Here is a 25548-nt window from a genome sequence, read left to right as displayed (position 1 = left end):
TGGAGGAAAAATGTGAGATTCTTTATACATTGAAGTAGATGAGCCATTTGGAGCTTCTTAAGTAAGCTGTGGTGTGGAGGAGAAATAGACACACAGAGGTCCTATTATTTAAAATGTCCTTCTCTTGTTCCAGACTGTTCAGCTTGCCATGCATGTGTAGATCTGTCTCGTTCTGCCGTGTGAGTTATCATATCTTTCTTTTGACACATTTAAGATAATAGTGCAAATCCTTTTTTTTTATATCTGATGGTTCGGTTCTGCCCATGTTATCCTTGGGATAGGGTAAACTGGAAAAAGCGAGCTCTATCACAGCCTTGATACCAGTGTTGCTTCTATACATATATCATATACGTCAATTTGCTTTTTGAACATGTGGCAAATGTTTTCCATCAAAAACAAATGTATCTAAAATAAACTCAAACCAAGATCCCTTATTCCCCAACATACACATTGTATTTTAAATGTAACTGCCCAGCTGGAAGCTAATCTTCATGTGAGGAAGGAATTGGCCTTGCAGTAGGAATCTACTAAAAGCCAGGACAGCGTACTTACGTCATTCACTTTAACACCAACAAGATAACAGGATAAAAAGAAGGCAACATTGTTCTTTCCTGAAGACATAATTTAACTACACTAAAAGGATTTATTCCAATCCATCGTACAATCCCTATTGATTAAAATGTCGCGTTGTGTAGGATTCAGGTTTTCATGCTATTAATCACTCTAAAAGGCATTCTCATTGATTAAGTTATGTTTCCTCTGCACAGTAAAGAGCAGCCAGCTTAAAGTTGGTTAATTCAGCATTCATAGCTGACCTGTCTTCCCTTCTTTCTGAGAGCTACTAACCAGTTAAAATGACACATTTTTATTTTGTTCCTCATTGTTTCAGCTAAATAATGGCATATATACTGTAAATACACACTCACTGGCCACTTTATTAGGTACACCTGTTTAACTGCTCATTAACACAAGCCAATCACATGGCCGCAACTCAATGCATTTAGGCATGTAGATGTGGTCAAGACGACCTGCTGAAGTTCAAACCAAGCACCAGAATGGGGAAGAAGGGGGATTTAAGTGACTTTGAAGGTGGCATAGTTGTTGGTGCCAGATGGGCTGGTCTGAGTATTTCAGCAACTGTTGATCTACTGGGATTTTCAAGCACAACCATCTCTCGGGTTTACAGGGAATGGTCAGAAAAAGAGAAAATATCCAGTGAGCGTCAGTTCTCTGGGCAAAAATGCTATGTTGGTGCCAAAGTTCACAAAGCTAAAATTATCTCAAACTGGTTCATCTTGAATATGATAATGAGTTCACTGTACTCAACTGATCTCCACAGTCACCAGATCTCAATCCAACAGAGCACATTTAGGATGTAGTGGTATGGAAAATTGGCATCATTGATGTCCAGCCAACAAATCGGCAGAAGTTGCGTGATGCTATCATGCCAATATGGACCAAACTCTCTAAGGAATGTTTCCAGCACCTGGTTGAATCTATGCCACAAAAAATTAGGCAGATCTGAAGACAACAGAGGGTCCAACCCAGTGCTAGCAAGGTATTGTAAGGGGGGCAGGCTCAACTGGTATTGGCACACTTTTATTCAGCAAGGCAGCAAATAAACCATTTTTGTGCAGAAGAGCTTTGCACAGAAAGTCCATAGCAAACAAACAATCTGCTTATCCAATCTAAAGCTAAACAAAAACAATCAGGCAGCAGTTGTTGAATTTACATCACTTACAGTACATACTCCCCAGCGAGAACACATATAGCAATAGAAAACCTGACATGCACCCGCCCCTCCATGCACCTGCAGTCACCCCAATGAGATGCCACCTGAGGCTAGCGCCTCAGGTAGCTTGCCTCATTATGGAGACACCCCTGACCATATTGATCTAGAAGTTTGTAAATTTGAAGATGCCCAAAGGATGTACTTCCTCAATGCACTCGCATAATTTCACTCAGCCCTGTGAATACACACTTCCTAGTGTCACCCCTCTCACAGAGCCAACTAAGCATCTACAACTCAAGGTCTGAACATTGTAACATTAGCATTGCTTGCCGGAAGCAATGCATGATGGCATATGTAGTCTTGAGAAATGGAGATCGCATCACATCAATCAGCAGGGAAAGAGACGCAAAGTACCATCCCAGAATACAGGAAGTTGTTGAAAGTGATGGGCAGACGGGAGGCAACACTCACTACATACACGGGATTTTTTTCAAGTAAGCTTTGATTGCATTATCAAAAACATCTCTAGTATGTATTCCTATTACAATGCTGTAATAATACAGCAGGATAGTATATGCAAAGGGTAGCCAAACTCTGGCACTCTAGGTCCCGTGATAGACTATAATTTCAATACAAATTAGTAAACTAAACATGATATTGTAGTCCATTATGGGAGCGAGCTCGGAGCAGTGGCTACTTTATAACACACACAAGGGACCATGGGGAACAAAAGTAACTCTCACCTTAGGTCCACACCAAAGGGCAGTGTCAGCATGAATTCAGAGATGATTGGAGGATCTACAGCTGAGTGATACACAAATAAGATACATTTTTGTTAGTAGTTAAGGTACTTAAATGTATTTTTAAGATTTAACACCTGAGTTTCGTGTCACTTTAAATATTGTCATACCCTGATGAAGGTGGACCCTTTGAAACCCCAAAATGTGTTGGCTTTTTATGATACAAGATCCCCAATACATTTTAATTCGTACTTTAAACGTTCTAATTTTTCCTCTTTGCTCATCTAATTCCTTCTTGATGTAAGAGACAACCGTCATCCACCATTTTACTTCCTTAGTAACCAATCAAATCCAATAAATTGACACTGGAAAATGTTTTAATCTGATTGCTTAGGGGAAGGGGAAACGTTCATAAAAAAAAGCCACAAGTTATCGGTGACCAGATGATTTTACACCGCAGTTTGGTCTGGTGTACCTGAATAATGGAAAAAGCCCCGGATGGATAAACTGGATTGCCATGCTAAATGTTTTCAGTTTGATAGCAACGTCCACTTAATCCTAAATATTGAAAGATGTTTTCCACATGCATACTTGTAATGAAAAATCCAAATCCTTTAGAAACAAGGGCGGAGAGGGTAAAAGTTCTTGGAGAATGCAGCTGACAGCTGGTGTTTTTTATTAGCGATGTCTTCAAAGCCGTAGAGAAGAGAGTAAACATCTGACTTTCTGCACAGTTTCTCAAGTCTCTGGTGGAACGTGTCTGCAACTGATTACCTCACAGCCATCCTCTTACTCTGTAGGGAAGGGCGATACAATTTCTTATTGACACCAGAAAGATGCGGCTTCACAGAATGTTGGAGAATCGTGGATGCTTGTGTGAAAAATATGCTCAATGCATAGTCCATGCAATGCTTCGATTGTGTAATGCATGTGTGTGTGTGTCATCCATACAGTCGTGTCTGACTCTCTGTGATTCTATGAGCCAGTTCTCTCCACATTTTCTGATCTCGTACTGCTTCCATAGGTTGTTTTATGTTCTGGCTGGTGTCAGCTTTTATGGTGTCTAACCATTGTGTCCTGGCTGTAACGCTTACCCCAATGCCTAGGTCAGAAACAAAAGCTGGCAAGTGTTGCTTCACCTATAGCAGCCCCCGTTCCCTTAAGGTCGAACAAGCCTACCACTTGGTTGCCCCCAGGTCTTAGTACACAATGATATAGTTTATGGCCAAGTGGTACAAGGGACTGAGTGAAGGTAACAGAAAAGTGTTCCTGCGGACTTCAGGAGTATCGAGCTTGGGCCAAAGCACTGCTGGTGAGTATCTATAAGGAAGTGCAGAGTCTGGCAGTGGTCAGGGCAGGTGATAGATAATTAGTGCAATTTAGAGATAAGGCAAGGTCAGGACAGACAGCAGACAAACCGGAAACAGTCAGAGGTCAGAGCAGGCAGCAGACACGCCTATTTTGGAGACAGTCCAAGGTCAGGGCACCATTAAAGAATAGTCCATATTCAAGACAAAAGGGTCAGTAACGGGCGAGTCCAAAGACAGAGCTAGTTGGACAGGAACATCATGGCAGGGGTAGGGAGTCAGGAAGCAAAATGCTATCAGAAACTCAGTGCCCTGAGCTTGTGATAATCAAACCGGCCCAAGGGGTGGAACAGGTGGCTGACAGCAGATAGGGAGTATTGCCTCTGCCACCCAGCAAGGGAGATGCAAGCTGGGCAGCAGAGAGCAGCTGGGTGGCAGGGCCCTGAGTAAGAGCATGAGTATGTCTCACGCTCCTAACACTGGCTTCCTTGTGCTCCAATTGGTTAGAGCATAGACACTTCATATTCTGTCCTCTGCAGTCCACAACTACCCAGCACCTTAGGGGATCGAGAAGGAATTTTTTCCCTGATGAGGCGCTTTACAGGGTTTCTTTTGCACCTTCCTCTGAATCAAGTGTGGGTATAGGGTTCTGTTTATGGAGGTTTTCTATGTATTTATCTTTTTTTTCTCTATTGATTGAACTTTATGGTCTTTTTTCAGCCTGACAAGCTATATAACCATATTTGATATGTGGGAGGGTCTTCCTTTACTATAACCACATGACCAACCTCAGCGTTGCAATAAGAGAATCTGAAGTCCCACCATCCCTTTACCCATGCAGGAACCCATTAAAATATCCGATCACAAATGAGATGCCTGTAGATTGCAGATTCTTCTAAGGACTTCGGGGAGAGCAGTTAACCAATCACAGGTGCAGTGCACTGGCATGTTTGCAGAGTTTTGTACAAGGAGTTCTGATAACATTGGTTGGAAGTTTTAATTTTCATAGCAGTTTCAAAAATGCACAGCAGGTTATTTGTTAGAATGCAAATTCAATTTGTAATAATATGTTATTATGCATTCAGAATACATTTTTTAACAAAAGTGGAATTCCTTTTAACAGCATTATCCATCCCCGATTAACAAAAGTGGAATTTTCCTTTAAGAGCAAATGCTTTTCTCCACAGCTGAAAAGTGTGTTAGGTCAGCACAGCACTGAGAGTATACAAAAATGGTGGAAATCTGCTGTCTGGCAACGTTCCCTGACACCCTGCCAAGCTCAGCATCCTTGACGTCATCCCCTTGTTCCCTTGCTACCTTTCAGCTCCATCTCCTCAGGTGGTCCAGCCATTAGAACCCCCGCCAGCGCACAGAGCCCTCTCGGTTGATAGATTCAACTGACAAAATACAATTAGCTAATACACGGCAGACTCACTAGCTACATCCAGCGTCGAGAGAAACATGCATTGTTTCAGAGATGGGAAATGTTTATAAAATGCCTGACATGCTCAGCTTCTGCTCAAAAATTCCCTGTACAAGCTTGAGTACAAAAGCATCTAGTCATGCTTCTAATGTGATTCCAGACAGGCGCTGGAAGCGAAACTTTTGAGTTTACGAAAGCCTTGTAATTAGGTTTGCGGTAAGGACACATTTCAACTTCAGCCAAATGTTTTCAGCCATATGCAGAGCCAGCCGCCGTCTACATCCCGCCATCGCAGACACGGGGCATCTGCTACACAGTTCCCTGTACGCTCTTAGGCGCTCTCTGCTTTACCCATACATATATATATGACCCCTTTTGAACTTCCAAAAGTGTATGTCCACCATTGTCACCATCAGTGAGAGGTGATTCCTGCTAATGGAGGCCCAGATAGCAGTAAAAACCCAACAGGGGTTCATATGTTATGCACATTATCCAGGACCTCAACTAAAAAACTAGAGGTCTCTGCTGGATATATGTGGACTTTCTGTTTAAATCGGCTAAATATATTTATAAAGTATATATTTATGTTGTAGGGATCACCATCAAATCGAGGGTTTGTAAGGAGCCAGTCCGCACATCAGGTTGCAATAGATGGTCAGGTGTGAGTGGCTATTAACTTCATGTCTACCGGTAAACGGCCAGATTGCAGGGAGCCAACCAGTCTACCTGATAAAGTGCAGAAGTCTGGGTGACAAATGTACTATTATTATTATTATACAGGATTTATATAGCACCAACAGTTTGTGCAGCGCTTTACAATATAAGGAAGACATTACAATTATAATACAATTAAAGACAAGATGGTAAGGAGGCCCTGCCCCTGAGGGCTTACACCTTCCAGACCAAGGCCGTGACCGACTGCGGCTATCTGTCACGATATATTTATTTATTTTAGGTATTTACACAGTGCAGACAATTTACACAGGGCTTTACATAGTGCACATTCACATCAGTCTCTGCTCTCAAGGAGCTTACAATCAAAGATCTCTATCTCACATGCATATATGAACATACTATTACTGATTTAAGTTGGCCATACACCTATAGATTATCTGCAGATTCTCTATGGTCAGATGGAAAAAGTGGAACAGATTCCTCCATCTACGCCAAACTCTGTGGATGGAGGAATCTCCCGTTGGGCCAAGCTTCAGTATCTTGCTAGTTGACCCCTCTGGCTGTCCAAATACCAACAATCTGATTGGATGTTCAGGTGTTTTGAGAGCCAGCGGGGCCGACTAGCAAGATAAGGAATCTTGGCCCAGTGGGAGATTCCTCCATCCACACAGTTTAGCGTAGATGGAGGAATCTGTTGCACTTTCTCCATCTGACCATAGAAAACCTGCAGATAATCTATAGGTGTATGGCCAGCTTTAGGCTGGGTTCACACCCTTTTCCGGACCAGATCTGGATCACGTTTTTAGCGCGATTTTACCGCGATTAAGCCGTGTTCCAGAGCTGGTTTTTTTTGTTTAGCTTAAAATGGGCTTTCAGGTGCGGTCCAGTGTATTTCATGCATTTTTGATGCTTTTCTATGTGTTCCAGTCGAGACAAAATAAGAACTACAGTATTTTTCTGGTCTGGTCTGGTCTGGAACAGAGGCCAGAAATAGCATAGGGATACATTAAGACACATGTTGGGTCCGGAAACAATCTGGTCTGGTCTGGAGATGATCTGGATGTGGTGTGAATGGGCCCTTAGACAGGAGCCAATTAATCTATCAGCATATTTTTGGAGTGTGGGAGGAAATCTACACAAGCACAGGGAAAACATACAAACTCTATGGAGGTAGCATCCTGGTCAGGATCCGAATCAAGGACCCCACCGTGAAAGGCAGGAGGACTAACCACTAAACCATTGTGCTGCCCTACAGTTTGATACAGAACTGCATTCTGCAAAGCTTGTGCTTCCTGCTGATTGGAGCACTGAAATAGCAAGTGTGTCAGACCTTTACAGAGAGACCACTGCTTCCACACAAACTGCAAGGACCCTTGTCTGCAGCATTCTGGCAGGGGCAGGCTTTTTTTATTCAGGCTGTGACTGCTCTTTACAAACTGTATGGCTCTGAACACTTGTTTTGATGCATCTGGAATGTATTTGGCTCAGAGGCATTGCTAGGATTGTGAAAGACCTGGGGCGCCTCTGGGTCGAAGAATGATGCAGCGCACAATGGTTACACTAACTGTGGTATAGTTAAATAGGACCTGAACCTACTCTCTGCATACACAACACACATATACGACACAGTTTTTGTACCCACAAAATATAATTTAAAGAGACCCTGTCACCAGTTAATGGAGCATAATACATGTGTGTTATTATTTAGCTGGTTGCTTTTTCCTTTATATATAAGTTCTGCAAAATCGCTCACTGATAATGATAGTGCAGAGGCTATAAGCATGAATGAATGGACCTCCTGCTCACCAGAGCAAACAGGAAGCAGGATTAAAACACATTTATTCAATAATACCATAAGCAAGGGGCCCATGAGCATTGCTGAACCCTCCTACTGAAAATACTATTTCCCGGCTGGCATGCCGATGCAATGTCTTCAGTGTTTTTTAAGGGGCTTATTCACAAAAGAGTTTGGAGAAGACAAGAGAAGTGAACAATCTAGGCCAAAATAGATGATTTGGAATAATTCCCCAATTCTACTCAATTTCCAGTTCAGCTATGTTGTATTAGATTGTTCACTTCTCCTGTCTTCTCCAAACTCTTCACCCTTTTGTGAATAACCCTGTAAGTCTATGATTTGGGACAAATGTGCAAATTAGGACTTCTGACTTCCCTATGACTTTCCTGATCTGCACGTGTCTTCCTGGTCACAGTACTGAAGCCAGGGACAGCCAGGCAACTGGCATTTTTTTTTTAGCTGCATATCCTTTAATGGGAAAGAAAATAGAGGCTGTCATTGCTGACCTCCTTGGAAAAATTCTACGTGCACAGCTGTCATGCTGACCCTCCTGCTTCAGTCGTTTAAGTTACTGACCTGGAACAAGTTTACAAATATGGACTTCCGACGTTCCTGATCTGCATACTTGTCCTTGGTCAGGGATTCTGAAACTATTAAAGCCAGAGAGTCGCGGCGGGCCCCTGGTCTCTCCGCCGGGAGTGTCGGATCATCCGTTCATCCGACACTCCCGGCCAGTGTTGTAGCGAGGGAGGGGGGGACGGCTGACCTGCGGCATCAGACGCGGCTCTGTATTCGCTGGAAGTCATGCGGTCCCACAACTCGATAAGTTCGTAATTTTGATCGATCACCGGCCGCCGCTCCTCTAGTGGTTCCTCTGCAGGCCCCTGCGGTCTGTCCTCTACAGTGCCTGTTTAGAAGGCTGCGTCTGCCTGATCGAGCTAGTATGCGATTCGGGCTGGCTGGATCAGGCAGAAGCGGCCCTCTAAACAGGCACTGTAAACAGGACCCACTAGAGGTCACCTGATTACAGAGCCGCGTCTGATGCGTGCGGGCGGGCGGGCTGAGATGGCAGATGGAGAGGGACAGAGAAGATACGCTATTAGCGCAGCCGGCTTCATCGCTATGCTAATAGCGTATCTTCTCAGAAGCTGCACACAGCGCGCCGGTTTAAACAGTAACCAGCACACGCTCTGTATGCATATTCTGACAGCGTGAGAGACGGGAGTCTGCGCTTGTTGGTCGTTCCAGGGATCAGGTGAGTATTAAAGGGTTATTAAACACTCCGGATATTTTTGCATATATATAAGGCTAGCAAGCAGTAGATATATGCAAAAGGTTTTTTTTTTTAAAACAAAACGTTTTAACAGCGGTTTGAACTCACCCCGTCTTCGCCGCGCGCTCCTGTCTGAAAACCCGAAACTGCTCGGGCGGCCACAAAGCATCTTGGGGCGGGCGCATGCGCAGTTCGGATTTTCGGGCGGGAGACGAGGAGAGACGCAAGGTAAGTATACGGACGCATGCACCTGCATGCAGACACTGTGGGACAGGAAGTGCCAGCAATGACAGAGGAGTCAGCGCTGGATCGGACATCCGCCGCACCGCTGGAGGGACAGATATAAACATCCGGAAAGAAGATCGGAATAAGAGACATCAGTGAAGGTAAGTGCTGACACTAACATTGGGTGGAGAGATAAAAAAAATTTACTTTAATGTCACTTTAACCACTTCCAGGCCGCAGTACATCTATAGACGGTGGCCCGCAGAAGTGGTTAAAACAAGAACACGGCTGCTCTTGGTACCGCTTTTAACAGCAGGCGATTGCTGTATGACTTACAACCAATCGCCTGCTGAGGACTACAAATCTCAGCAGTACTTTATACAGAAATGCTATTGTTATATAAAGTATTGCTGGGATGTGTAGTCCTCTATAGCCTGTGCCATTCTGTATTGCTGTAAATATTAGGGCTGCACCATATATTGGCCGCCAAAACATATTGGCCGAAAATGGCACTCCAGCCTCCGCTGGACGCTGCTCCGTCTCCCAGCGGGGAGGAGAGAAAGTGACAGCCGGCCAAGCGCTGCGGAAGGAGAGCGCTGTGTTTGTGGGTTTTTTTTGGGGGGGAGGGGGGCCCCCCAAAAAAATCTTGCACCAGGGCCCTTTGTTCCTTAGCTCCGCCACTGCCCAAAACATCACTGCTTTAGAGGAAATCTGCATGGAGGAATGGGCCAACATACCAGCAACAGTATGTGCCAACCTTGTGAAGACGTACAGGACACGTTTGACCTCTGTCATTGCCAACAAAGGATATATAACAAAGTATTGAGATGACCTTTTGATATTAACCAAATACTTATTTTCCACCATAATTTGCAAATAAATTAGTTCCAAATCAGCCAATGTGATTTGTCTGGATTTGTTTTCTCATTTTGTCTCTCATATTTGAGGTCTACCTATGATGCCAATTACAGGCCTCTCTCATCTTTTTAAGTGGGAGAACTTGCACAATTGGTGGCTGACTAAATACTTTTTTGCCCCACTGTATCAGCCAGGCATCAAGCATTTTTTAAAGGATGTCAGCAATGGTAAATATCAACGGCATATGACAGGTTTATTGTAAGGGAAATGTATACTGAAATAGGAATATATATGTATTTTTTAGGTTCATCAAGCATGATAAAAGTAATGTGTAAGTGCAACATTCACAGGTACTGTGTTTATTACCTCTTACAATGTTCACAGTATTGGCCCTGACAATGTCTTCAGAAGGATGGAACCATCTTTATTCAGACATCATCCATGGTCAGCATCGGCTCCCTGGACTGAAACGCTGTCTCAGAAAAGGTGCAAACTTGTAAATCCTGGCGCCTGTGCCGTAGACATGTAACCCCGCAAAAAATGTGTTTAGTTTAGTTTTGTATCGAATCGGATTTTTAATTTTTTTTATTTTTATGATTTTGGATCTGAAATTCAATTTAGTTTCACATTCGTTATTCGGATTTCGAATCCATTAATTTTTTTTGTTTCGGAACTATTCAGATCTATTTGAATGGTGTTCTTTAATACAAAATTAACTTAATTTTTTTTTTGGGGGGGGTTTGGATCATTGTAGTCCTGTACTAGTCCTCTTAGTCCATACTAGTCCATTTAGTCTGTACTGGTCATTTTAGTCTGTACTGGTCATCTTAGTCCGTACCGGTCATCTTAATCCGTACCGGTCATCTTAATCCGTACTAGTCCTCCTGGTCTGTACTGGTCATCTTAGTCCATACTGGTCATTTTGTTCTGTACTAGTCATCTTAATCCGTACTGCTCATCATAGTCCATACTGCTCATCTTAGTCGGCACTGGTCATTTAAGTCTGACTGGTCAATTTAGTCCGCCTGGTCAACTTAGTTGGTACTGGTCATTTTAGTTTCACTGGTCATCTTAGTCAGTACTGGTCATCTTAGTCAGTACTGGTCATCTTAGTCCATACTGCTCATCTTAGTCAGTACTGGTAATTTTAGTCCGACTGATCATCTTCATACTGCTCATCTTAGTCCATACTGGTCATATTAGTCTTGTTTGTCCTTCTTCAGAGACCAGGACATCTATTGTATTCCTGTTCTGGCTTCTAAGTTTTCTCTGATCTTTTCATCTTGCTTCCATACTTGCCAGAAGTGTCAGGTTTTCTGCTATAATATTATACATATACGAGATAGAAAGTCATAAATTAATTACCTGGTAACCCGATTTTTCCTGTTGGTGAGAGTTTTTCCCAAACCTCTAAATGAGATCCAGAAAATTCTCATCGAATTAATCTTTATGTGTGGTCTTCACAGTAGACCTCCAAGCAAAATACACAGAATCTGTTTCCTGGGAAATTATTCAAGGCTGAAGCTCTCAGGTAAATGTGAACTAAGAAGGACACAAGGAAGTGCTGTGTGTCAAAGGCACTTAAGTTAACCAGACCTAAATTAGCTGCCTCTTAGCAAGTAGAGCAAGTAGAGCTGTGGCCGATCAGTCCAAGTGTTGAGCTGATCTTTTCTTTTTCTACAGCCTCCTTTCCCTTGCTGTTCTGATGCAGGGTTGCCAAAAGCAAATCCCTAATTACGGTACTAGGAGCTTCTCCAATTTTCATTTAAATCATGTATTTCCCATCGCCAATGTCCTGCTATCGCCTATAGACAAGGGGGTTATTCACAAAAGGGTGAAGAGTTTGGAGAAGGACAGGTTACCAATACTATTATTATTTTTTTTCTTTAAAGCCACGCTGTCACTTTAAGGAAAATTCCCCTTTTTGCAAAAAAATTGAAATAAATGCTCACTTCTTCATTAAAGAAAAATGTGCATTTATTATTTTTTGCATAGGAGCCAGTAAAGCATTGCAACCGTGATCAGTAGCTAGCCATGCAATGTTCTGGCTCCTGCTTAATGTTGCTCCTGTCCATGTCCATATTGAGGTATGGACATGCAGTAACATGGACGGGAGGAACTGTCAATGGGCTACAAGTTTGGTGACGTCACCACACTTGTATTCCATTTTGCGTGCATAGTTTCTTGTTTTACAGATCCTGCAAAGAGATCTGTGAATGGATGGCGCGGGTGTTCACACAGTCATGCTGAATTCAGAAAGGGAAACAACCTCGCAATTCAGGTAAGTGTGGGCCGGGAGGGGGGCATGGGGGGTCTGCAATCTGACCATGTTTCATGTTACACCCTAAGTATAGGTGTAACATGAAATATGGTCAGAAAGGTAAACTAAACCTTTAATTTTAAAGAATAAACCATGATCCCACTGTAAAGAATACATATTATACCTATGCGTCCAACAACCCGAGCTGCTGATTTTCACCTAATTCAAGTTATAGGGTGCTTGGAGAATCATAATCTGACACACTTCCAAGAGTGTGGGATGTCTGGTTTCTTCTACCGGCCCTATTGCCCCATGTCACTACTGTGTCCTGCAGTGGCATACATGATTGGGCTCCCAGAGGAGATGTAAAGTATTTTGAGGTACCAGTGAGCCCAATGACTGAATGCCTGTCCCCATCTGCAGAGAAATGGGGTTGAGTCTCTGTTGCCCCCGCTCAGAGTGCCCATTGGGTGCTGCAGTATGTAGTTTGGGAGCACTGGCTATGTGAGTGGCCCTGAAGCTCCCAATGAGTGTAAGAATGGTCAGGGTTCAGAAGACAAATGTGTGTGCGTGAGGTGTTTCCTCTTTCACTTTATTTACAGTTCTCCAAGATCAACATTGAACATATCCCACTCTCCAGAATTGGGCCCTTAGAAATATACTAGAGCAAGGGTTTGTTTTACGTGGCTGTCATTGTCTGACTCCCCTAAATGCGAAACTAGTTCTGGGTTTGGCACTTCATTGTGAGTAATTATGAACTAATACCCTGTACTTTGCAAGGAAATTAGAGCAGTTTTTGGTAATCTGTCCATGGCAGCCTTAGATACTGCATAGGACCCTCATCTGTTTTACTAATTTAAAAAAATCAGCTTTTGCTGCAACCATTACCTTGTCTCCGGCATCTAAAAAACTGTAGTCCTGCTTCAAGCTCTGCTGCAAAAAAAGCAAACTCTTTTTTGTGATAAAGATCCTTATTTTTTGGCAAACAGTTGTCCAAGTTGATGGAATTATTGGCTGCCAATGAGAAAGCTTAATAAACCAGGGGCAGTACTTATTAACCCACAGATAAATTTGAACAAAACACTGTGAAGTCATATGCATATTTTACAAATATAATTTTCAATATGTATTTGAATAGAAACAATAGAGGCAATAATGACACTGTGGATACATTTTTATATATGATATATCTAAACAAGAAATAAAATATAACTGCAAAACCCTACTCGGGACCATACTGTTTTCCAAGGAAGGATCCTTGCCAGCCACAAGCACTTTCAGTTTCCTCAGAGACAATAGTTACTGCTGTGAAATTCAACACATACAATATAAAGCCCTAGCTGACACATTAATTACCCTGGTATAATACATTGGTTTAAATCTATGTCGTGTTTGGCTTCAGGATTTACACACATAAATATTCATTAAGTGATAAATCGGTGTCGCGAGACAACCGAGCCCAAGTCTTGGCTGGGGAAGCTCATCAAGTTGCCGAGGTTTGTGCTGTAGCCTCCATGTGAATCTCAATGAGTTCATTAGACCGCACATTCATGGCTCACACTGGGGCTCAGTGAGCATGCCAGCAGTTTTTTTTTTATGTCGAGTGCAATGGATTGGAATACTCAAAGGGCTGGAAAGGAACCTTCTGTACAGATCCACTGCAGTGTGATAAATAGTCCTGGCCATTTAACAGTTCCAGATGACAACATTTGATAGAGTCGGAACTGAATGTTCACTCCATATTGGAGAACAAATAGAACTTCTTCTTTTTTTTTTCTTCTTTTTTGACCATGAGAGGAGGCCAAAGCAAGGGGCAGTTTACAACTTAAAGGGCCACTATCATAAAGAATATTATATTCTGATAACTGAATGCAGTTTATGTAATGATAGTGTTTGAAATAGTAAGTCCTTTTTTTTTTTGTTATGCCCTTATTGAAACGTTTCATCACATTTACATGCAACCAAGCTGTCCAGAAAATGCAACAGTGGCAGGGGGTTAGGGGAACTAAAGCACCGTCTTAAATTACAACAGATCAGAATCATACCACAGATCAGAATCAAAAACGCATTTTCCAAAAAAGAGTAGTTATTTCTACATAATGCTCTAATTTTCAATAGACTTTTAATAAAAGTATTCTCAATGCCTTTAAACAAACATTTTTAATACTTATAGTAGACCCCATTTTGAAAATGTACATTTTCAAAAATGCGTACAGGTATTTTTTCATAGTAGACATATAACCCTACAAAAAAATTATTTTGTTTCGTTTTGGACCATTTAGGATTTTCATCTCTTTTGTTTTTTGGAGTTTGGATCAAAATTCGATTCGGTTCGTTATTCGGATTTCGTATCCGTCGGAATTTTCATTTTGGAAAGATCCACAACAGGAAGGCATATGACCGGGCCTGTAATGCAACCCCCAACAACCAAAAAAAAAACATCTGGTTGGCCAGAGAACAGTCATGTGTCCAATTTAGTTTAGTTTTGAACAAAATTCGGACAGATCCGAATTTTCGGCAAAGGGACATTCGGATTTGTTTGCATTTCGGATGCATTCCAATTTGGGAATTTGGATGCATTTGAATGTCTGAATTTAAGGAAATTTGTACGAATATCTGTTCGGAACTAAACTAAATTTACATGTCTAGTTTATAGTGCCCCGGTATGTTTTTGTAGTAGTATCCTGAGATTCTGTAACTGTAACTTAGGCTTCACAGATTTATCATCCCTTACACCAGCTTTGTCATTTGGCTTTGTGGGACTTCATAAAATCAAAATGTTGGTTAAGTCTACCTTGACCTTTCACAGCACTGCACCTGCCTAAATCATGATGTATTAGGATGAAGCCACACAAATTTTGTCAGATCTAGAGCACCCTTTCATAGAACATTTAGTGCCATACTTCGAGTGTGTTACGTATCGAGTCTAATTACAGTTAAGCAAAGTTGGAAATTTAAACACAAGTGTGTGCTTGAATTTTGGGGGTGGCAAAAAACATTGAGCATCATGTTTAATTCCGCATTTACCAAAGTGTGTTTCCAATTAAATGGGCAGTCATTATTAAAGGATGTTTTTTTTTTACCCAATTAGCATCAAAAGTGAATATAAATGGTTCTCCCCCTTCCTTAAAGGAGATCTATGAGGTAAGTGATTTCCACTCATCCTCATAGTTAGAGCCGACCTGTGACAAAGAAGCTGTCACAGGTCGGCTCTATCGATCAGGAAGTGAGTAGAAACATGCACGATCTGCTCACTTCTCGATCGTCTCCCTGCAGCGACCTGTGACTGTAAGTCACGGCTCACCGCAGGGATCCCTCCCCTCTCCGATCCTCCAGCGATGAGTGGAGAAACAGACAGGGGTGGGGCGGGCACAGCTGGCTCTGCCTCTAGATAGGCAGAACCAGCTGTCACTCCTGCAGCTGGGTGGATCTCAAAAGTAATGTTGGGATCCATCCCAACTGTGGCGCTCACAGTATATCGCGGGCAATAGCCCGCAATATACTGAGCTTTGGGTCACGGGAGGAGGTTAGTATATGTCCTCTCGTGACCCTAAAGAGAACTATGGGGGAAAACACTTTTTTTTCAAACCCCATAGTTGTCTTTTAATTCTGTCTCGTAATTTTTACAATCCACCTGGCCCACTTCCTCCACTAACTCCTCTCATCTTGCAATCTTCTACCCTGTAGTAAGAGATACAGATTTTTTTTTCTTTCAAGAGCATAAATGTATGCTCTCCTCCTTGTCTGCATTGGGGTTGATTTACTAAAGGCAAATAGAATGTTTACTTTGCAAGGGGATTTTCACTTCAAAAGGGAGTTTTCTTAGCTTAGTGAATGTGGTGAAGGAAGGACAGTGTCAGCACCAATTCAGAGATGATTGGAGGATCTACAGCCGAGTGACACACAAATAAGATACATTTTTGTTAATAGTTAAGGTACTTGAATGTAACTTTAAGCTTTAACTTTAGTGTTTTAACTACTTAAACTATACAGACCCTCCAGAGTGCCTGGTAAAACCTCTACCAATGGCATATATCATCCATTAACTAAAATCGATTTTAAAAAAAAAATGAGGCTTAAATGGCCGGTCCACCCAAAAGTGAAACAGTTGTTACAGGAAGAACCTTGTGGGCTGAGACACTATTTGGCTTCTTACTGATCTTGGATACTTCATCAGTGAGCTCTCCTTGAGAAAATTCCCAACTCTGTTCCTGTCCCCCTGGGGGGTTTAAGTGTTCCTGCTTACCTTAGTGTGTTTCTCCTGTTATATTCTCCATAACATCCAGCAGGGAAAGTGGGAGCCAATTGTAATGTGCAAAGCAGACCTGAGAACTCAGACAATAGAGTCCCCAAAATAATTCACTCATCTCTAGGAATTATATTAGTAGATATATATTTTATTTACACATTGATGTATCCAAACTGTAGCAGCTGTGCAAGGCTACCAATCAGCTTCTGTCTTTCATTTTCAAATCTTAACTGAACAAACTGAAGAGAGAAGTTGATTGGTTGCCATGGGCAACTGCTCCACATTTTGTCTGCTCCAGTTTTGATAACTTCCCCCCCATGTATATAGTAAATTTTATATTGCTTCATGATTTGGATAATAGTGTTCATTTATTACACCGGTCTGCTTTCTCTTGAAGAATCTGCAGTCCTTCCCATGACATAATAGCTTGCTGTGCTATGACCCCGCACAGCTGAATCAGGCACACCTTTTTGTTTCCATGAAAACAACTCACATCCCAGCATACTGCACCTTACAATAATATACAGGCCATCGCTTCATTATTGCTCCTGTGTCTTCTGCCAATAATATCTTGCATTACAGTATTCAGGGAGCAACAGACCCTGACTGGGGACATGATATTTTGTGCGTGTGACTCTTTTTATTAATATGTACCAGAGGGGTCAAATATTTATTTAGAGCACAAATGCAAGGCAGAATTGCTTGTTTTGGGTGAATGAGCGCGTTAGTGTTATTATTTGGATTAAGGGCCCAGTCACACCTTATCCAGTGCGTTCCGGTGCGGTTCGAGCCCAGAACGCACTGAATCGCATAGATCAAGCGGAGCAGCATTCTGGGGCAGGAGGGGGCTGCATCCACTTTTGTTTCAGATTGCACTGCACTGGAATGGAGGGCCTTACTGTACCTCGTGTTCCGGTGCGGGCGGGTGGCGTGCAGTGCCATTGACATGAACGACACCGACACGCCCCCTCCCGCCCCAGAACGCTGCTCGGCTTGATCCATGCGAACCGCAGCGGATATGGTGTGGCTGGGCCCTTAGGCTACATTCACACAGGGCATTCTGGAATACCTGCAGAAAGAACCTATGGTGGAAATCCCTGGTGCTCACCCCCCCCCACCTTCAGATGTGCCTGCTGTAGCCAGTAAAGTAAATGACAGGGTGACAGCGGCCACATCTCTCAGCTGCAGTCCACATCTAATCATACATGCCACATTTACATGCGGTTTGGGATAGATGATTGTTGCTGGATGCATCTAGCCTGCGTCCACCGCCAATCATCTATCCTGAACTGCATGTAGTCGTACCATGTACAATTCTTACATGTGGACTGACGCTGAGAGGTGCGGCTGCTATTTCTATTTCTTACATCCAAAGCGACAGCAAATTATTCCATGTGTTTTGAAGGGAAGGAAATGGGAGTAATTACATCACAACTCTGCTCCTAATGACATTTTTCTACGTTATACTTGGCAGTCATGGTGTTATTTTGCATTGGCTCAATAATATTTGGTTATATGTACTGTAGGAAATAGCAGGGAATAAAGTTTTTAATGGATGAACTGATGGTGTACAACCTACGTACTAGCATGTAGTCGTGAGCGAATTGGTCTGAAAACTATGCAAAAGGCATGTTTTATGCTCCTCTTAAAGAGCAAAAATTGAATTAACCCTTGTGGGAGATGCAGCACAAGGAGCCAATCAGTTGTGCTGCATAGAAGGAGCGAGCAGAGAGACAGAGAGAAGAGAGCATCAGTCTTCTGCTTCTCCTTTCACAGGTCAGTTCATAGGTTGGGGGAGTACCATTAACTGTAAATATTACATAACGGCAGTAGAGAAAAATCAGGTATCCTGCCCTACTAGGGCATACTAGTTGTGTAAATCTAAGAACTGGATGGACTGAAGATGAAATCCTTTGGCATGTAATATGGCCCCCATATATATTTAATTTAGTTGTGTGCCTGGAGTTCAGCTTTTAACTTGCAAATGTGGCTTTTAAGGTTTTATTGCTTATAACATTTTGCTCTCCGCAGAAAAAAAAATCTTGATTGCAGTGTGCCAAAGGTTTGAGAATTTCTTGGAAACAATGATTTGATACCTCTGAGGTATTGCCAAGCAAAAGATACATTCAATTCCCTGTGATTTCCCCCCTTGGCTCCCCGCACATGGATCTGCTTGGGGAAAAGCAAACAGCCAGCTACTAAGGAAAGCACGCCACTTCGTACAAAGTCAACATCCTCTTAAGTTGTGGTGTTTCTTTCATAATGGGGTTGTCCTGAGCGCAGAGAGTAATGGTCTGTTTGTTGATATTATAGGAATAAAAGACAAAAATCTCTGGAAATATGCGCTTCATTGCCAGATTTGATTAAGGGGCATTAGGCCTGTTTTAGATTTTCTAGTTACACTTTTTTAACTCTTTCCAAATGCGGTAAAATGTGGAACGTATATAAGCTTATGTAAACCCTCAACCAAGAAACAAACGCTTCACATCCTTATGAGTTCCTTCAAGGCTATCTCTAGGCAAAACCTTTTTTGTTTCTAGTTTTGGATAGAGTAGTGAAGGGTAAGAGTCTATGTCGAGTTTTTATTCCTGTCTGCGTCCCCATTGGGGAGATTTACCTCTCTATTTGTACTGATGATCATGGTTACCAAGAAAGAAATGTCCTCAGATGGTAAAGGGAAATCTTCCAGTGGGGACACCTGCTCTGGTGACAACTATCAAAAAAAAAAAAAAAGGAATTCCCCTCACTTTGGGAGATTACCTCTAATTTCCTGTTGTGTCTCTGGGGCAAGAAGGGACATTTCCCTAATGGTACACCGACAGCAAAAAAATAAACTGACAGGGGTTTTAAATCTTCTGCACTCTATTCAAAATGAAAAGAAAAAGTTTTGACTATACATACACCGTAGCATTGAAAAAGTGCCTATTGTCACTATCTTTTTTATTGGTCACATGACCAATATCTTCTTAGCTTACTTTGGAACTTTATGGGCTGTGGACAGAGACTTGTTCTTCTTTAGCCTAGGTAACAGTTCTGTTAATTAGATAGATCAACCTTTCTCAACCAGGGTGCCATGGCACTGGTGTGCCTCCTGGCCTCCTCAAAGGTGCCTTAAAGTTTTGTGGTAGCATGACTGTGATGTGAAGGGGGAAATGGAGACGTTGGACCCTATGGTTAGCATTGTGGTTGTGCAGGTGCCTATCATAGTTTTACTCTAAAGTGAAAATAAATGTAGCCCTGGCTGTCGGCCCTTTAAGCCACACAGCAGAACATTTCTTTCTGGCCATAGCTTGCTGATCCTTCCCTGCTGGAGATTGAAAGTGCAGGGAGAAGGGGCAAAAGAGGAATGCTACTTGACAGGTGCCACATTCTGAGACGAAAGCCCACCCCTAGCTATGTGGAGGAAGGATCCTTATTGGCCATCGTTGTGACCGGGACTTTGCTCTACCCGCGGATCCTGGGGCAGAACAGAGAGGGCCAGGAGCTCTGGGGAGACACAGCCTGGAGAGTAAGCCTTGGAGTGAGCCGAGGGACAGGGCTCAGGGCTGCCATGAGATAATGTCAGAGCGTGCAAGGAGTAATGCTACAAACTGTTTTGCACAGAGACTGATCAGGGTGGACAGAGACTGCAGTGAGCCGTGAGAGGAACATGCCTCAGAGTTGTGCTGTGCAGTTCCAGAGGGAGAGAATTCCTTGGATTGCCAAGGTGGTGTAGACTTGAAGGAAAGGCCCAGTGCCCTGCAGGCTACCTTTTGTCTGTACTCACCCAGAAGCTTGTCAGCATCGCAGAAGTCACCATCCAGTCAGAGATACTAAACCATATCGTCAATCCACCATCCTGTCCATAGGAGTGGCCATGGAGGAGCAGACTGCGCCCAGAGGGACATAATCGGAGCATCAATGTGTTAAAAGTCCTATCTGAAGCTGCATGTGTCTATATTTAATATTATGCTAATATTGTTTGTACTGCATTCGTCTAACCTAAACTTACTTTACGGAGCTTAGTCCTGTTTCAATAAAGCTCATTCAACTGTTTCTGGAGTGTCGGTGACTGTCAGGTCCAGACACAGGATGGGTCATCACTGGAAGTGGCAAAAGGAAATCTCCTGCTGAGGGAGAGCTACAAGCCTCTTGCGCTAATGTGCAAGCATGCACAGCATACTTGAACATTATGGCGCACTTAGCTTGCAAAGTGTCCTCTTCCAGCAAAGAGACATGCGTGCTTCCCCTTATGCCTCCATCACCACAGTTGTCACCTTCATTTGGTCTTCTTATGGGTTTAAGGTCTTCAGTCTGCAGACACTTTTCTCAATTGGCCTGGCCATTGATGTAAGTCCTATATGCATGGGTGCCAGAATTGTACACTGAGCTGAGCATGCCCAACAATCCGCGTTCAGTTAGAAAAAATAATTATAGCAGGCAGGGAAAAAGTCTCTTCTGTCATAAATACCTATTTGCTAGCATTCCACTTATTCTGACTCCGACTGTTGTATTAACGATCCATCCCTTGCTGATATCTCCATGCCTGGCCTGTACAAGCAGACACAATCACTGCAGACAATCCTTATCAGATAGCTGAACTCACTAAATACCTTTTCATCCACTGAATACTTTATTGCGTGCAGCAGGTTACAGCCAGCAGACAACAGGATACAGCAGATTAATGAATAGATGGTATTTGAAGGTCAGAGATGGTAATGTTTCCAAGCATGCAATGCAGATTAACATGTGGCCATGTTACTGTCAGACATTTTGATGCCAGAAGACTACTTGGAGAAGAAGGGAAAATACATCATAGATGGGAGGGAACACAGAAAAACATGGTGCAATAACCCAAAATGACCACAAGATGTCAGTATAATAATCATCTATACCAGTGGTTCACAGCCTGTGTAACCTCAGGACCCACATTTGTCCTTGGTCATTAAGTCGCGACCCAAGTCTGCAATGTCTGCACTGCAATGGAACGCACGCACGGCATTATGGTACCGCGTGTTCCAATGCAGGCATACGAACTGTGGGTGGGAGGTACGTTTGGGGTACCATTGAAATGAATGGCAACGCAACACACCTCCAACACCAGCATGCATGGTAGGTGCAATTGCGTGGTAATCACACGGTACTATGCAATTAACGCACTGTACTAGTGTGAATGGCCCTTTTTAAAAAAAATTTTAGGTCCTCCCATTCTCCCTACCTTACAAGAACTGGAGTAGATCCTCAGCCTGGGGTCCAGTGTGGGCTGCTGTGACGGAACTCCATCCATATGTTCATTGCTTGTATAGCTCCCCTGCGTGCCCTGTAGAGGTGTGCTAGGGGGAGGCAGAGGAGCCTCTCGCCTAGAAAAGTGGAAGGCATGCGGTGACCCACTGAACACGGCCTCGCGACCCACTTTTGGGTCACGACTCACCAGTTGAGAACCAAGGATTTATACAACCAACTATAATAAATGGCTTAAGGAAAATGAAGTATGTGATTCTCATTTCACATTAATACGAATATTAACCATTCCTATGAATCGTGTGATATTTCTACAACTGTGTAACAGCACATCACTTCATCACAATGAATGTGGCTTTCTGATTTAGCACAGGTGCTATTTTATCTTTAAACAATATAATCCAATACACAGATTAGCTTTATTTGTTTCCAGGAGTTACTGTGATATAAAAGCAAACACACAGTAGGCATTGATCTCATCAGAACAGAACATCCAGGAATTTGCAGTACACCTGGAACAGAGTCCGACTCGGATACATCTGAATGTAGACCTTGGAAAAGCTGCTTTTGAAAAAAGGGTAACATTGTTTACTTGGGTCAAGCTGTACTCACTTTTTAATCAGTAGATTAAGTTTTAGTAGATTAAGTTTTCCTTGTAAACAAGATAGATTCATGATTGAGATACTTTTGTAGACAAAACTCAAGTTTCAAGGCCAAGATTTAAAACTCTTGGAGCAAACCCAAAAACTGATATGTCCAGCCTGTTCAGTTATGATGGTTTGGAGAGCTATAGCTTTGACTCAATCAAAGTAAATCTTCAGCGCTCATGATACAAAGTGGCCGAAACATATACATGGAATATACGCGATTATAAAATGTGATTATAGAAGAAGAAGAAGAAAAAAAAAAAAGCCTCTTCTACGTGTTTCAGCATTTCAGACATTTCAGCATTTCAGACAATAAAATCTGTAATAAGTAGAATGATTTTCCATAAAATCAACATGCATCAAGCTTAAAAAATCTCCCACCATGAAGTGTTAAATGAAGCGTTACTTCTTAGATATCAACGGTGAAGATAACAACCATGTACATAACTGCATGACTCAATAGGCTGGATTCACCAGCTCCTGCTTGTGTACTGACAGCCAGGGCCAGATTTACTCTCCTCTCTCTGCTACCCCAAGGCCAGGTTCCTCAATGCACACCCCTCACCACCAACAACACCACCCCTGACAGCTGAAAGGGGAAGGCTGCGAGTGCAGCTCTCCGCTCTAACTGTTTACACGGAGCAGAGCGGAGAACGGATGTTCTCCGCTCTGCTGCCCGCTCTCCATCCTGAAGATCTCCGGAGTGAGGCAGCCATGGAGGAGAGAGGTACATGGGGCCCGGGGCACAGGGGGGCCCGGTCTTGGTTGCTATGGCATCTCAGGCTGCTAGCTGTCACTGGCAGCTGTGAGGAGGAATGTGCTGCTGTTCAGATAAATCACAACCTGCCATTGATCTGCGCAGCGGAACTTTCTGCCTCACAGCCACTGCAGAGTCAATGACAGCCAGCAGCTGCAGAGGATGACAGCCAGCAGCTGCAGAGGAGGCTGGGCCCGGCGTTGGCAACGGAGGGGGAGGCGGGGCCCGGCGTCGGCAGCAGAGGAGGTGGGGCCCAGTGGCGGAGGAGAAGGTGGGGCCCGGTGACGGAGGAGGGGCCCGGTGACAGAGGAGGGGCCTGGTGACGGAGGAGGAGGCGGGGCCCGGTGACGGAGGAGGAGGCGGGACCCGGCGATGGAGGAGGAGACGGGGCCCCCCAGTGACCGTGGAGGAAGAGGAGGCGAACAGCGGATCAGGGCTGACAGGTGAGGTGTGCAGGGGTGTGACCAACCCACCTGAGACCCTGTAGAGCCCACCATAGAGAGTCTATGGTGGGTTCTGCAAGGTCACTCTCAGATGGGCTGTGTGGGATCTCAGATAGGCTCTGCAAGGGGCGTAACTAGAAATCACAGGGCCCCATACAAAATTTTGCTATGGAGCCTTGTGATTTCTCGTTACGCCCCTGGATGTTGGCTTAATCAATGGTAAAATGCAAATGCAAAACGTCCAATCATATTTTAGCTGCTATAGTCATTGCTGACCGTCTGCTATGGGCTCCTGCATTTTTCTCAAAAAAACAAAAAAATGCTGGCAAACAGCTTATCAATTTGTAGCCAGCCAAAAAGGTGAATGTGGTAAGTGCAATCCAAGCTGAACAAACATATTTCTCAGTACTCAGCTATACCTATAACTAACCACATTTTACAAATAACATAAAATCAGAAGTCTCAGATGCAATTGCAGAATTTCTTTATTTTACAGACAATTGTTGCTTTTTCTTACCTTCTGAATATGCTACTGGTATTAAATAGTATGTGCAGACTGGCCAGAATAGTATAAGAGAATAAAAACGCCTAGAAAAATAAACATCCAGAGCAAATGAATTTCAAGAATCCCCGCTGCAAGCAAAACAATGTATTTTCCCAATTCTTGAAGCCCCCTCGCTTTCTTACAGAACATTGTCTAGTGAGGAAATTGGAAGTATGGGGCAGCAATTGTAAATATCCTCTGTGTAATCCTATTTGTTTACTCTGTTTTGTGCTCCTCTCCCACCCAACCCTTCTGCTATGGGACTCGCCGGCACCGAGGCTTCGGTGGGAAAAAAAAATAAGTGAAGATAAAAATCAGGAGACGCTTAATCTAAGCAGGCAGCGGTAGAATTTTCAGGATCGAGCATTAATTGCTTTTAAGAGTGTGAACACAATGGGGTATGGGCAGCTCTACGTCACTTGTACAGGAAAAGGGGGTTTCCTCCTTTTTTTTAAATTTAAATGTCTTTTTCTGCAATTTGCGTAGGAGCCGAGAAATTGATCAGCCTGGAACATACTATGTTGTCATTTGCAAAGAGAAAACATTACGCAAAGATTACACGTAGTGTTTGTAGCCAGACTGAGTTATGTGACAGCAGCCTGATTGCACAGACAAGGTCATATTTCCAACTGGGGTGTCTGGAGCCCAGTCCCCTTCCTTGTCTCCTCCGTATTATGTAATGCTCTTAAAACTTATTCACAAGATATGTGCTTCACATTGCCAGCTTCTGACTGACAGTTGGCAATGACCAATCAAATCTGGAGTTGGCCGTACATATCCCATCTTGTAAGTATTGCTTAATAGTCCAGTAGGAGAGAGATTTTTAATAGAGGTTGCTGCTCGTGAATGGCTCCACCTTCACTCCTTTAACACTGCTCTAGCTTTGTAACATGGCACTCTACTTCATTATGTTGTCAATATAACAATTTATTTTCTCAAGAGGAACAGAAATCTGAGAAATCACTGACTCTGGCAGGGTTGCCTTGCTTTAATTTTTAGGCCATAGAGAATTACAAATATTTGGGTGAAAAAGTCACCATACAACTTGGTCAAGAACCTGCCCTATCCTGTTGATTGGACAGTGAAGGAGTAGCGGAACACTGGTAGAGTTTGCTGCAATTTCACTGGAATTTCACCTCTTAAACAAAAGCCCATTTTCTTTTTAAAGGGAAGTCTTGCAGCAAAAAAAAAAAGTTTGCTATGAATGGGACATCAGCTAAATGTGACCAATGACATTAGGTCAGCCACAAAATAAAATGAAAGACATAAAAGAACCCAATAACAGGAACAAAAAAGCCAGCAAAGGGGCTGATTCCACAAAATGCTAGCAATATCAAGTGAAGTACTGTTTCCTAACCGGCCATAATCTCTCCCAATTTGTCAGCTTTTGCTACTCTTTC

The sequence above is a fragment of the Nanorana parkeri genome, unplaced genomic scaffold (assembly GCF_000935625.1).
Source record: "Nanorana parkeri isolate BGI_ZX_2015 unplaced genomic scaffold, ASM93562v1 scaffold141, whole genome shotgun sequence".
Taxonomy (NCBI): Eukaryota; Metazoa; Chordata; class Amphibia; order Anura; family Dicroglossidae; genus Nanorana; species Nanorana parkeri.
The sequence above is the reverse complement of the archived record's forward strand: the minus strand, read 5'-3'. Positions refer to the sequence as shown.